Below are 14,128 nucleotides of genomic sequence, written 5' to 3' on the forward strand. Positions count from 1 at the left end.
GTCACTAGCTAATGTCTGATCTATCATGCCCTCCTATCTCAGGATATATTTTGTCCTCCAGGTTAGCAAATCATCACTGTTTTTTGAACTCTGTTTTATTACAGTAGAGTTACATCAGCTCACCTACACTGGCTTCTTGCATTATGCTAGGAAAAGGTTCAGCAATAGCTGAAATGCTCCTGGCCTAGGCTTGAACCTTATTTTAAATACACATACCTCTCCTTTTCAACTTGGTCAGGAAAGATAGTATCATCTCTATACCTGCTATCTCAAGCAAAGCATTGGGTAAATATCAAAGATGTTAAGGCATGGCAAACATATCCCTTTTATGTTTGTGCACAGCACTAATGACACAGGGTGAAATTTATCCTCTTATCAAAGGTCAACACAAACTAGGCACTACTTCAAAGGCTCTTTGATCCTATAACTAATGCCTGGCACTGAACTGGATTTCACCAAAGTGCAAAACTTTCAAAATGTGATAGATATGATGTATCTGTGTAGAAAATAATAGTCCACTTAGATACACATACACAGCAATACACACTAGCTGTCCCAGTTTTGCTGGGAAAATATTGTGTACAGAAATAATGTGTAATATTTTTTTTTGTTAACAAATTTTGGACAGTTCCTCCTAGCCAGCTGTCCCTCCCTCCCACTTGATCAGCCAAAATATCCACACATTTTCTGCAACTGCACAATATTTACTCAAACTCTGTGTTTACCAGGAAGGAGGTGACAGTCCAGTGACCAAATATTTAGTACTGCAGATGATGCTTGGTTTAAAGGTGAAAGTAAGAGTGAAGGCATTGGAAAAGCTGTTATTTCAGGTCTTAAATAATAATGACAGCTGTTTATTATATCCTACTACATTCAGTCAAGGTTCTATGATATCAAAAAGGTCTTGCACGAAACAAAAATATGAAAGGAGTGGGAGAAGGCAGCAAAGCTAACAGTAGACCAATTTAAGATTGGTATCTTTTTGTTAATGGTCACAAGCATAAATGACTCTCTGCAGAGATGACAGAGGATTTTTATATTGCAAGTACAGTCATGCTAGGTGTGAAGATATGCACTGTAAGTAATGTAGGAGAAGATACGGCATCTGCAGTTTGTGTTTTTCTTTCGTACTTTTTCTCTGTGGTTGTATTTGAGCAGAGTATGCCAATATTTGCAGTCTGAGGAATAGCTTCGGGATGTCTGATATTTCTGCCTACTTGTAAAAATAATGAAAACACTTCAGCTGCTTGCTTGGTATCTTTGTATGAATTAGTCACTGGTCTCTGTACTCTCTAATTATAGACTGCCTTGATGTTACAAATACAGTGCATGAAGGAAAGACTTCACAAAATGTTTTTTTGTATCTCTTTTTTTTCTTGCCAGACAAATGGAGAAAAGCACTTTAAACACAGATCTCTGTTTGAAGCTGTTTTCTTCTTGGAAAGTGACTGGGAAAGCTAATATGATTATAGTGGTATCAGCAAAGATGGATTAAGAGGTAATTTGCTAAGAAGACATAAACCTACCTGATAACACATTCATCCTTTAGTTCTTAGAAAACTGGTGGTTTTTTTACCCATAAAGAATCTTTACATATCTTATCTGAATATTTTTAACATCAGTTGCTATACATATGGAAACCAAAGGCAGCTAAAACCCATGTGCTATGACTCACTGTACAATTTATAATTTATTAAACTGTTATTTTCACAGAATTAAGTCAGAATTCCTTTGTTCAGTCATGTACATGATTGCTTTGGGGGCTCTGATACATCAAACTCTGACAGCAGCGAGCATAATTTTCACCTGAATATATCCACACTTCTTGTAAAAGCCAATGTTTGTTTTGTTTTGCCTTATTCAAGAGTGTATTCATTAGTTTACAACATTTTGTGAGGCTTTCTAAGATTTAACCTAAGAATGACTAGAATCTGTAAGAATCAGAGATTCCCTGAAGATGCTATTATGACACAAAACACCGAAGGAAAAATGTATATTTCCGTAAAAGATTCAAGACATAGCATTTATTTTTGTGCACTGAAGCAGCTATCTGCATGTATTGGGGCCCACAGTGGTAAAGACACAATAATGAACATTAACTTGTTTTTCTAAGTTAGCATACTTATTAGTATATGATAAATTTATAATCCTCCATTTTATAATGCATTTGGAGCTTATAAAATGTGGCAGTAACATCCTCTAACACTGAACTGGAATGGCTGGTTCTGATATAGATGGTAGTATCCAGGTGGAAGGGTTTGATCTGTACAAATATATACGATATTTGTGATATATGAATAGGGTAAGTGAAAAATGAATACAGCAGGTAAGGTAGCTGGCAACACTGAATTAATACATTGAAGGCCAGGATACAGCTGAACAACTTATCAGCTATCCATTGGGTTAATATTAGGTCTGTCCCAGCTCTGAGGAAGTACATGTTATGATAAAGCTTTTTGACTGACTTAGAATCATAGAATGGCTTACTTTGGAAGGGGCCTCAAGGATCATCAGTTTCCAGCCCCCCTGCCATGGGCCAGCTGCTAAATCAAGTTCTAGATCATATTGCCCAGAGCCCTATCCAAACTGGCCTTAAATATCTCTAGTGGAAGGAGTGCTCACAACCTCATTGGGCAACCTGTTCCAGCAACTCACCGCTCTCTCAGTAAAAAATTCCTCCTGACATCAAATCTAAATCTCCATTCCTTTAGTTTAAAACCATTCCCCCTTGTCCTAGCACTATCTACCAGTGTAAAAAGCTGATTTCCTTCAAGTTTATAAACTCTCTTTAAATAATGGAAGACAGCAATGAGTTCTTCCTGCACCTTTAATTTTTTTTTTTTTTTTCCAGACTGAGCAAGCCCAGTTCCTTCAGTCTATTTTCATAGCAGAGATGCTGAAGCTCTCTGATCATCTTCATGGCCCTCCTCTGGACCCTCTCCAAAAGCTCCACATCTTTCAAGACTTCTTGGCTAGCAACTGAAGAAATAGCATTTCTATTCCAAATTTTATTAAATTTCTTCAATCACAGTGAGCATGTATTAAAAACTAAGTAAATAACATTTTTGTGCTAAAATAACTGAAAGTTGATAACTGTATAGTAGCCTGGTTCTGGCAGCTTGCAATCTTTGTTCTTTTCATTGACAAGCAATCACAGCTACGTTTGATCTCATGCTTCAGTTGGTATAACACAAAAAGTTATTTGTGAAAAAACATAGCAACATCCTCTTATTTAAGCCCAATCTGCTGCACCAGCTCTGCTCAGCGTTCACCTCATTGTTAGTTCTTTTGTAAAAAAGATGATCTTTTAAAATAGGGTATCTGTCAAAATAAGAAGTCTTCCAGCTGGGGACCAGACAAGAAACTGATTTCATACACAGTGTAAAATACCTACATATGAATTACACACATAGAATAAAAATTTGACACTATGTGAAATGCTGAAGTAGTGTCTGTATATGAAGAACAGTAAATTACAAAAGATGTATAAATGTTTATTTCAGAATGCCACTAAACCACAAACTCATTTCTGAACTTCCACCTAACTATTGGCTTTCACTGAGAAAACAAAAAGAGTGAATAAGAACACATTCCTTATCAGTAAAGGACATATTTGAAATGCCTGCAAAATACTAGTAGGATTAGGAAACTTGGGAATGGGGCCGAGGCCACTATTAGGCAGGATGAGGAACTCCTTCGTGTAGAGCAGGGTGGGTTGAGCAGAGAGAATGGAGAGCAGCCTCCTGTGTGGATAGAGAATGATTTCTGGGAGCATGAAGAAATGGATCTGATTTTACTGAACCATACAAACCTTCCTCTAGTAAAACTTCATATAAATATATGATGTATGTTTGCATCTGGTCAGAAATCTAAGTAATCCTAGATAGCTCTGCTTGGAAAATATAAATTCATTGGGCTTAAAAAGTAATTTGGAAAATGTTTTCCTTCTGAGTTGGGGTAAAAAGTAAAATAAACAATCCTCCCTCCCAGCCCTAAACATTATGTTTAGTTATTCACTTCAACAGAAAAAGCCTTCTGAAAAATCTGTTCACAGAGAGTTTTGGCTTACTAGTTGTCTCCCTTTCCAGAAAGTACAGCTTAGTTTTCTTTTCTTTTCTATAAAAGAAATTATTAGTCTTCATCTGGGATTACAAAGAAGCTAAATGAGTAGTCTTTTTTGTCCTGCTTTTTTTTTTGTTGATGCCCAATTAGGACATTTTGTCATCTTTGAGTCTTTCCCCAAAGGCTGAAATGCTGCAAGATATAATATGTATTTGTACCTCTCTTCTCTGTAAAAAAAAAAAAGTATAGAACTGAAAATAACCACTGGAAAATTCAGTTCAATGGAAATGACACTTTCAGTTTAAATGAAAACAACCTTGATGAAAAATTGTTGGCTAGCTCACACTTCAAGTCTTCTCCAAACATGTCACCTACTCTTTAGATATTTACCACTAACATCACATGCCTCAGAAGGAGGAAAGCTGACTTCTCTGTAAAGTTCTCATTTTACATTAAGCCATATATTGAAATGCTGCCATACCCCTTGACTCATTGGCATGGTGATGATTCAAGAGCAGTAAGTTATCATAACAATAACGTGGTAGCAACTTTCTGTGACATTTGCCAGTTTATCATTGAATACATCAGGAGGGACATGATGCCTGTTGTTATTTTTCGTAATTATTTTTGAATTGCATTTGATGCTTCACTCATTAGGATCTGAGAATCCTGAGATCGCACATTAAGAGGTTTCAAAGTTTTATTAGGAATTTTAAAATATCAAGTATTTTGACCTTCTTGCATTTCTCAACAAAATCTTTCTCCATACACTGCAGTGAAGGTTTCAGAATATTTTCCTTTCAAAACCTTTCATAGATTCATACTTTCATTGTCATTCAAAATAGTACGTATTATTACCATTCTATCCATATGTGCACCAAAACTTTTCCTGAAAAATACAGAAGGCCATAGATGCTCATTTAAACAGAGCTTTATGAGTTAGACTTCAGTTCAGATATGAGATAATCATTGTTAATATCAACAATTTAATATCAATATTGGAGATGGCCATCACCTATACAGCAACTAGTTTCTTTGCTAGAGTACTGGATGAAAAAACTATCTTAGCCCCTCTTCATAACACATAAAAAGTTTCTACAAAAGATAATATTTGAATGAGGATAAAAAATTCCCCATTTAAAATGTCAAAGAGTGTATATGATATTTTTCTCTCTTCTCTGTACCTTTTCTCTTACTGAGTTTATCAATAAGAAAAAAAGTGAATTTTTATAGGGAAAATATTCAGTCAAAAAGCAATCTGTTCTCTTTTTGCTAGAGATAATGAAGGACAGAACTCAAAGTCAGACAATGCACAAACATGAAACTGGACTAAAATGAAGATTGGAAAAAAATCAAGACAAGAATTATCAACTAAAAGAGGCCACTTCATGGAAGTATAGTAGAGGTTCACTCTCCGTTTTGAGAATGGAGATTTAGAAGGGTAAAACGTGAAGACAAACAGGCACATAGGAACCAATAATATGATTTGTGATTAAAAGAGGCTACTCCTCAAAATGAAATCAGTAACTGGGCAGAGACACAACTGTGAGCATAATGCCAGTGATGAACTACATCAAAGAGAGGAGCAGAGTCTCAGAAGTGCAGAAGAGTTTTGCTGTGTGTTAATTTTTTTTATTTTTTTATTTTTTTGTCCTGGAATGACAGAGCTTTCCTTGCTTTGAGCAAAAGAATTGTTACCATGAATCATCAGCATATCACTAATCAACTGTGAAAGAGAAACATGGAAAACTGAGACAGATGACCCAATACTGAAATGATAAACAGTCCACACTAAACTTTCACTGTAGTAGTCTCTTCATTCTTCAAAGTTGACTGTCTTCCTCAGTTTTGCACTTGTGAGGAGTTGGTAATGATATTTTAGCCTTCAGTGTCACTTTGTGAATATAGCATAACTTTGGGGAACAACAGTTCCATATTTTCAGTGTCTTGTCTCTCTCATTAGGAAATCAGAAAATGTTCTTGTCAATGTCTCAGGAAGATGATTATGCAATAAAAGGAATGTATTTATCAATCACAGGCATAAACAGATAAATGGAGAAGATTTTTCTTTTTTTGCTTACAAAAAATAACACATCTGTTAATATACTGTGTCTGGAAAAATGCATGCGTCATCCTATGTTTTTTTAAGATAGCAACATAAATTTATAATCTAATTCTGTAAATCTATGTACACTGCATTAAATTTAGGAAAAAATTTCTTTGATAACTAACTGCAAAATTAGTGTCATTTCTAACAGGAAAGAGCATATTTATAGCTGAAACACACTGTGGCAAAATGTCCTAAGAACTAAACATAATGGAATGAATTTTAATTATTAAAAAAATAAGTAATTGAAGGAATGCTAATTCTCCTTTTTACTAGGAATGAATATGTGCTCCAACTAAATGTAGTACAAATGCATTGAGGAGTCTGATAGTACCTTTACAGGAGAGTTTATGAATGTATTTTTCTTTTTTCTGCAAGTGTAATAATAAACTTTGGCAAATAAAGGTAAATAAGGAAAATTGACTTACCTTTAGAAAAAATGGCCCTAAAACATTTTAAAGAACTATTATGAAAGAAAGACTAGAAATAGCTGATAGTGCTGAAATTATTACAATCACATACTAAGAACATGAAGAACTTAACAAGAAGAAATGAATCTCACTGATTAGATAGTTGATGAGCATTTCCAGAATTACAAATGGCAATTTTTCAGTCTGCAGTAAAGATTAAGAAAAAAAAAACACAAAAAAAGTAGAAGTGCAGAATTTCTGAAAGATATAAACCAGCTGCACAGTGATGAAGTAGGAAAATATGTTATTTGCATTTCAGACAATTTTGGCTGTAAGTTTGTAACAAGTAATTGGATGAATGAAGTGCAGAAGAAAAAAACCAATGAGTAGCTTCATCTATAATTTGACTTTATTTTTTTTATTTGATCTTAGATTAAGGAAGAGACCAAACAATCAAGTGTTTAGATTGATGTCCATGAAAAGATGAAAATAGTCACAACTGGAAAATGGGAAAAGACTGGAGTTAGATGATGTTCCAGTAATGTATATTATTAAGCATAATTATACATATGGTAATTGATATGAACCATTTAGGGCTGTTTTTTTTTTTTTTTCCCCCCAGTTTCTTAGAAATATGGCATTAATTTTTACAGGAAAAGAGGATATCCCAGAATTCCGTCAATACAACACTAATATGTTCTGTAAGTCCATGAGTGCATATGCTTCTAGCTATTTGAATATGATGCAAATTCATAGAATCACAGAATGGTTTGGGTTGAAAGGGACCTTTAAGATCATTTAGTTCCAACTCCCCTGCTATAGGTAGGGACATCACCCTCTAGATCAGATTGCTCAAAGCCCCATCCAGCATGGCCTGGAATGCCTCCAGGGAGGGGGGCAACCACAACCTCACTGGGTAACCTGTTCCAGAGTCTCACCACCCTCACGGTAAATAATTTCTTCCTAATATCTAGTATAAATCTATCCTCTTCCAGTTTAAAGCTGTTTCCCCTTGTCCTGTTGCTACATGCCCTTCTAAAAAGTCCTTCCCCAGCTTTCCTGTATGCCCTCTAAATTCTTCCAAATTTGTAAATAAGTAAATTTGTAAATACCTAATTTAAATTGTTCTCCGGGCCATTACAGGAACATACAATCTTCACGAAAGCTTTGTCTTCTGTATTTTGAAATCCATTTTCTGAATTTGTTTTCCTGACAAACCAGAAAAGAGATGTCTCTTGTCACTCCACACAAAATCAAGGTATTAGCCACATTGCTTAGTTAAGTTCTCTTTGATATGTCTGTCCATCCTGAAGAACTCACAGAGGCATTATGAACTCACACAGCCCATGGCTGAAGAGGACATCCCTAAAGAGGACAACATATTCCACACGTTAAGATGACCAAAAGGCAGGATGGAGCTGAGGCAGTGAAGACTTCCTTTTTTATGGGAGCATTGCCCTTCTTTATCTTGGAGTAGTGATCAGGGAGTGTGAAAGGGAAAAGTGTGCTGAAAACTGCCTCTGTGTTTGCTTCAGTGTAAGCCTCTAAATATGCTTTTTGTATGGTTGAGTGTAAGAGGGGAGATATCTAACATTGTAAGATTGTTGGAAGGGAAACGAATAAGTAATTGATCATGTGGAATAGTACTGCCTAACCAGCCCATGATTTCCCATCCTCTGGGACCAATAAAAGAATATGCAAGAAGAAACTGGAGTCAGCTCTTGACATTGGAGAGGAGTAGTTTGTGTAACAGAGAAAAGTATTAATTTTAGCAAAATAACCCCATCTCTTAGTCTAGTCAGTAAAGTCAAAAGGCTGTCCCTCTTGGCTGAAGGCAATCACACACCTTATGTGCAGAGGTCCCAGTATATTCAAGAGCAGATGGCGCCTTGCTGTATGAAACATTTAATGATGTGTGCTAATGAAACTAGAGTTTATGCTGTGCTGGGGCACAGAGGCCCTTTGCATACTCCAGGTACACTCTGTGCTCTTTTTTTTCTGATGGAGCTCAGTGAATAAAAAGATATAAAAGAGCTGTTACTTTGCTTGAAGGGAAATTCACTGCAGCCAGGGTGCCAAATGTGGATGTATATGTTAATCAACTCCAAATGTCTACAGAAAGAGAATTGTTTAAAGGACTATATTCTACATACCCACTCAACTCTCCATAGGATTTTTTCTTTCTGCATCTTTTTGTTTTAAAGGAATACATTATTTTATCCCAAAGTGTCCAACAGTCATAGCTACAGATGGTCTCTCTTGCAACAAGAAGTCCCTGTGAAGCCTTTGTCAGGTCAGCTTCATAAATGCTTCTTTTGCAGATATCCAGATATAGAGTGGGACATGGGTGACAATCTTTTGTCAGTTTCAATTAGAAACAACTTGTACAGGATCGTGTAAGAAAGTTGTGACTTAGAAAGTAACATTCCGTAGTTCTTCTGTACAGCAATATCTGGAGAATCCACAAAACCAACCTTCTTCTTGAAGAATTCTTCAAGCCTTTTGGAAGAAAGATTCTGGGACAAGAGGAGTCATAAGCCATCATCCCTAAGCTATCATCCTTTGCAGTATCTCAATTGTGCAACGAAAGGACAGACACTACAGGAAAGCACCAAGGCATGTCATGAAGGGGTTACAGTTACACGAAATATGATGAATTGTATGGTCTTAATGCTGGTCTTCTGTAGTAGATTATTGACTTTGCAACTAGAGAGCTTTATCTTAATGATTTTGTTGGATACATTACCTATGTTTCTTACTCAAACTAAAAACTATTTTGTTGCAAGTATCTGTGGCAACAAAAAGTTATTGGTGTTATCATGCACGTCATCATGATTTTGCCTACAGATGGGAAGAACACCTGTACCGGGGATATAATTAAATCACAACATCATAGGATCACAGAATCATTGGTGTTGGAATCTAGTCCAACACTCCTGCAATGAACAGCAACATTCACAGCTAAATGGACTTTTATGAAAGCTGATAGTTGTATGTATCTTCCTGAAATTTCTTCTTGCTGAATTTCAAAGACCTGATGTAAGTAATGAAAGCATGAGAACATCAAAATCAAAGTCTTTGCTTATTGAGAAATATATGACAACACAAAGATAGCTCCTTCACTATAAATACATAGATATGAATATGTATAGTCTCAGTTACACAAGTTTCTGTTAGCTGTTCAAAAGACTAAGATTTTTAGAATAATATTTCTTTTTCTTATTTTCTCATTTACTGTTTTCTAGAGAACCAGACTTTGTCCATGACCTGAAATATAATGGCACTGAAAGGATCCTCTCCTCATAAATAAGTATAGTTGTAACTTGGTAGGTGGGAAATACGAAACAGATGGAAGAATTTCTATTCTAAACTTGACATGACTATCTTTTTAAAAAAATATCTATGGCTGCACACAGATTTGAGCCATATGATTTACATGCCAGACACACACACGTGGAAGTTTTTGTTTTCACCAGCTCCCAGCGGGATTTTGCCTGAGTACAAATAATCAAATTATTCATGCTTGTTGGGTTAGGGGTAGAAGTGCAACTCTCCGTAGATTAAATTCAGGGTGTTAAGAATATATATCAAGCTTTTATGTACACACTCCTTCAGTGTGTCAGTGCTGTGGGAAAGCCACGAGATTCTTCTAAGCACACTTTCTTGGACCCCTGAAGCAGAAGAACATATTTAAACCATAACATTCTTAGGACTTTTGTTTATTTTCACGGATATATCCTTTTAGAGTAAGAAGTGTACAGACAAGCCATCAGAAGTAAATAATATCTAAAATACAATATTAAAGTAATCTTTTGGGTGACATAAGTAGTAGATTTCTATTCAATCACAACTGAAATACAGAAGTGACCAGAAGGCTAGTCAGAAAAAAAGGAAGGACACACTGCAAGATGATCAAACATTTTTAAAAAGAGCTACTATGTTCAATATGAATCCAGGTTACTGTGCTTGTAATCTCCTCCAGGCAACCAACATCTGCTCAAAGGACAACTGAACATGCAAGTAGTTTCCCCTGGAATTATTGGATATCTTTCTACTGACTCACTGCTGCAAGTAAATGTACCTAGTGAATTCCTTCAGCTGGCTTTAAACATATTTTGAACGGCCTGTCAGATTAAAATGGTGCAAGTAGGAAATCTACACTGATGTAAAACACTACTATTAAACAATTTATGAGGAAATTATGAGAATTTTTTTCCTGGTTCTGCTTCAGATAATAGAAAAAAAAAGAAGAAACAAAAGGGCAGAGAAAGATAATGGAAGGAAGGAAGGAAGCAAGGAAGGAAGGAAGGAAGGAAGAGAGGGAGGGAGGGAGGGAGGGAGAGAGGGAGAGAAGAAGAAGGAAAGAAAGAAAGGAAGAGAGGGAGGGAGGAAGAAAGAAAGGAAGGAAGGAATTGGAAACTGGACTAATGTTTAATGTAAACCGGACCATTTCTTTAATTTCTAGATCAGTGCTACTTTTTCAACATAAATTTCTGGTCTACTGTTAAATTCTTATCTATCCCCTTCAGACTTTTTCTTCAGCAAAACTTCGCATGATAATTTTTATATTGCTCTAGATTGGGTGATCACACTTGCAACCACTTTTTAAAATAGTCACTGTAAGACATAGTATTAACAGGGAAAAAAAAAAAAACACACAAAAAAAAACATTCACAGCCCAGCCCACCCCCTTATTCCCCCCCACTTACTAGTTAAATCATACTGGATCCCATGAGGAATACTTAATTAATGAAAACAAAATGTGATTTTACTAGCTTCATAAGTTCAGCAAGCAGGAGTGATGTTATTTTTCCTGTTCGGTTGTGATCTGTAGACGTGAGATGTCTGAGGGTGCTGGCCGTGTTTATGTATCAGAGCAGGAACAACAACTGGAAATGGGATGACAACTATGAAATAATAGTTTACAGCAGTAGTAGTGATCTCCTGTGTGCTTGTGGGACATTATTGGAGGCAAGAACAATATAGTAAAAGAGGTAAACAGCCAGCTCTTCATTATACAAGAAAGTAGAGTTGAGCTTTTAGGAATAATGGAAACAAATTGTTCATGCAGGATGCACCTGCTCCCACCAGCTCTTTTTATGAGTGTTACACCAAGTTCACCTTTGACTTGAAAGTACTTACTGGACCATCTCCTTCCACCTTGCAGCTACACAATGGTGCTGGTACACAAACAAGAGACCGATTCTGGAAATCAAGATCATTATCTTCTGCCCTTCCCTTTTGTCCATGACACTAAACACACCAGCATGTCTGTACAGAGTGTACCACAAGAAGATACAGGATTAGCTGGAGTCACTGGGTGATACTGCATTAAAGAATTTAATCACAAACCTATTGAAAATTTGATTCTGAAAAGTCTGCTGTAGGAAACAACACTGACGACAGGAGAATAATATAACACTGAAACCCACTGGCCAGAGAAAGGAGCAGACAGTTAACTTTTTGCAAATTTCTAAAGGGCTTTCTCAGTAACAGGCAGGAATTGGTTTAACAGAATGAGACAGCAGAAGCATGAATAAGTAGAGGCTAATGTTAGATATCTGGATAACTTCTGTAACAGCATTCTACAAGTATGTAGAGAATTTTTCCAAAGGAAATGATGCAAGTCTCTCTGATGGACATATAGAATCAGTTGAACAAAATACTTACTGTAAAATTGTAAACAAATCATGCATTTATGCAGAGAGATAATATTTAAAACTAATATTCTAATTATTTTCTCCAGCTGTGATTTACAGTACATAAAAATATCTAAAAGTACGTTGTTTTTCTTCTCATAGTTTACTGTTTTCTGGTTTATTTTCTTTTTATTAGTCCTTTGGAAAATCAACCAAAAAAATAGGGAAACAAAATCAAATATACAAGCCAAAATTTTAATTCAAGTAATACTGGAAAGAATATAAAATTGTCTGTTGTTGCACCTTCTCATGATCTTCTGTTGCATTCTGAATAATAATATTCAGAGAACTTAACTAGGATTTTTTTTTTAAAACTGGTGATAGACAAGGTTAAGACCTTGAACAGTTCAGAGATCAAATTCATATTCAATTCAGTCATTTGAGAGTCAGTATTAAGATTTTTATCAGTGAATATTTTGGTTACCTCAAGATTCAAGCTATTTTCCAGAAAATACTGTGCATAAGGCATTCCTTGCCAGCAAAACATTTTGTAATGTTGTGCGGTGGTTCAGTACTTTTTCATAGAAAGTGACCTCCATATTGTGAAATTGTAGGATGTAGGTATAATTTGCTTCTATTTAGACAGATGACTGAGGTCTCAGATGGGATATTTTCAGAAGTCAGGGCAGGAGAAAGGTTAATTAAAATAAAAAAATGTTTTGTCGGTTTTAAAGTTTGTAATTATGTAGAAATCTTTCTCTATTTTTAAGCTACTTTCAGACATACTGATTTTTGTTTTATTTTAATAACAAGATGACCTGACATTTCCTGTACTTGCAGACTTTCTGGAGCTCACAGAATAGTGTCATTCTTTGGTAAAAGTTAAAGAACCTGATTTAGACATGCTTTTTACATCAGTATCCCAGAAGATGAGAAATACGGAGGTGGAAACCAAAAATCTTCATCTCTGTGATAGGACTGTTCACATTAGCACTGGTTTCATGTTTCACCTCTAGTAAAGGCAAAAAATACACTTGTATCCATGACTGTAAGAGAAGGAAAAAAATATTTTCTCCCTAGCCCATGAACTATTTTTAATATGACTCTTTTCCTTCTTTAATTCCACTCTGATGCACAGATCTTCTGATTATTCAGGCATATGCCTCAAGGAAGTAGTGAGTCCACTTTCAATAATGGCAAGAGTTTTATAGAAATCAGGACAGCTAAGCTGAAGCTGCTGCTTTCTCACATTAATGGTCTGGAAGTAAAATCAAACAAACCTGGACACAGCCACTTCTTATGGTACAGTCTACTTCTGATCATTTATTTTACAAAGCCAGTTACATATGCAGAAAGAGAGAGTAGAAACAGAGCACAGTATTGTTCATAACATAACTTATCAAATAGTAAACTCCTACCCACAAGAGAAAGACCTATCTGCTGGCAGAGATTATTAAAACTCTACCCTGCAAAGCTCTCTTCATACTAATGCTTCCAGTGAAGTCAGTAGCACTAAACAGTAACGTGCATTGGCCATGCAAAAATGTTTGTTTTAAATCCTTTACAAAGGCCAAGAATTTTCCAACCTCATCTCATACCTAATAATCTGTCTCAGAGGCCTAGAATTTGAAGGTGATACATAGTTTTATCCTGAAAGCTGAACTGTTGAATTTGAGTTCATCTTTCCCGGCAGTATCTATCAACAAGCGACTATTCTGTGGAAAACAGATAATATCCTTGATCATATCTGAATTTAGACTGGCTCAGACAAACTGACTGACAGACAATGTAAAATGACTGAATTTGTAATTAGTACATTTTGTACATAGTACATTTACATATTTTGTCTTTAAAAAAATTTAGAAAAATCCTGTCTCCACATTCACTAAGGAATTCATTGTTTGATAGCT

At 35.7% G+C, this 14,128-nt stretch overlaps 1 long non-coding RNA gene across 1 annotated transcript; it reads left to right on the plus strand.

Annotated features, from left to right (window-relative positions):
• Positions 1-782: 782 nt before the first annotated feature.
• On the plus strand, positions 783-2,891 carry LOC122158922. The gene is made up of 3 exons (XR_006168349.1): positions 783-1,077; positions 1,384-1,498; positions 2,852-2,891. It is a non-coding gene; the product is annotated as an uncharacterized LOC122158922 (long non-coding RNA).
• Positions 2,892-14,128: the final 11,237 nt, after the last annotated feature.

This window comes from Centrocercus urophasianus, unplaced genomic scaffold, assembly GCF_019232065.1.
Source record: "Centrocercus urophasianus isolate 14NV4802_14NV808 unplaced genomic scaffold, USGS_Curo_1.0 seq_15, whole genome shotgun sequence".
NCBI classification, from domain to species: Eukaryota; Metazoa; Chordata; class Aves; order Galliformes; family Phasianidae; genus Centrocercus; species Centrocercus urophasianus.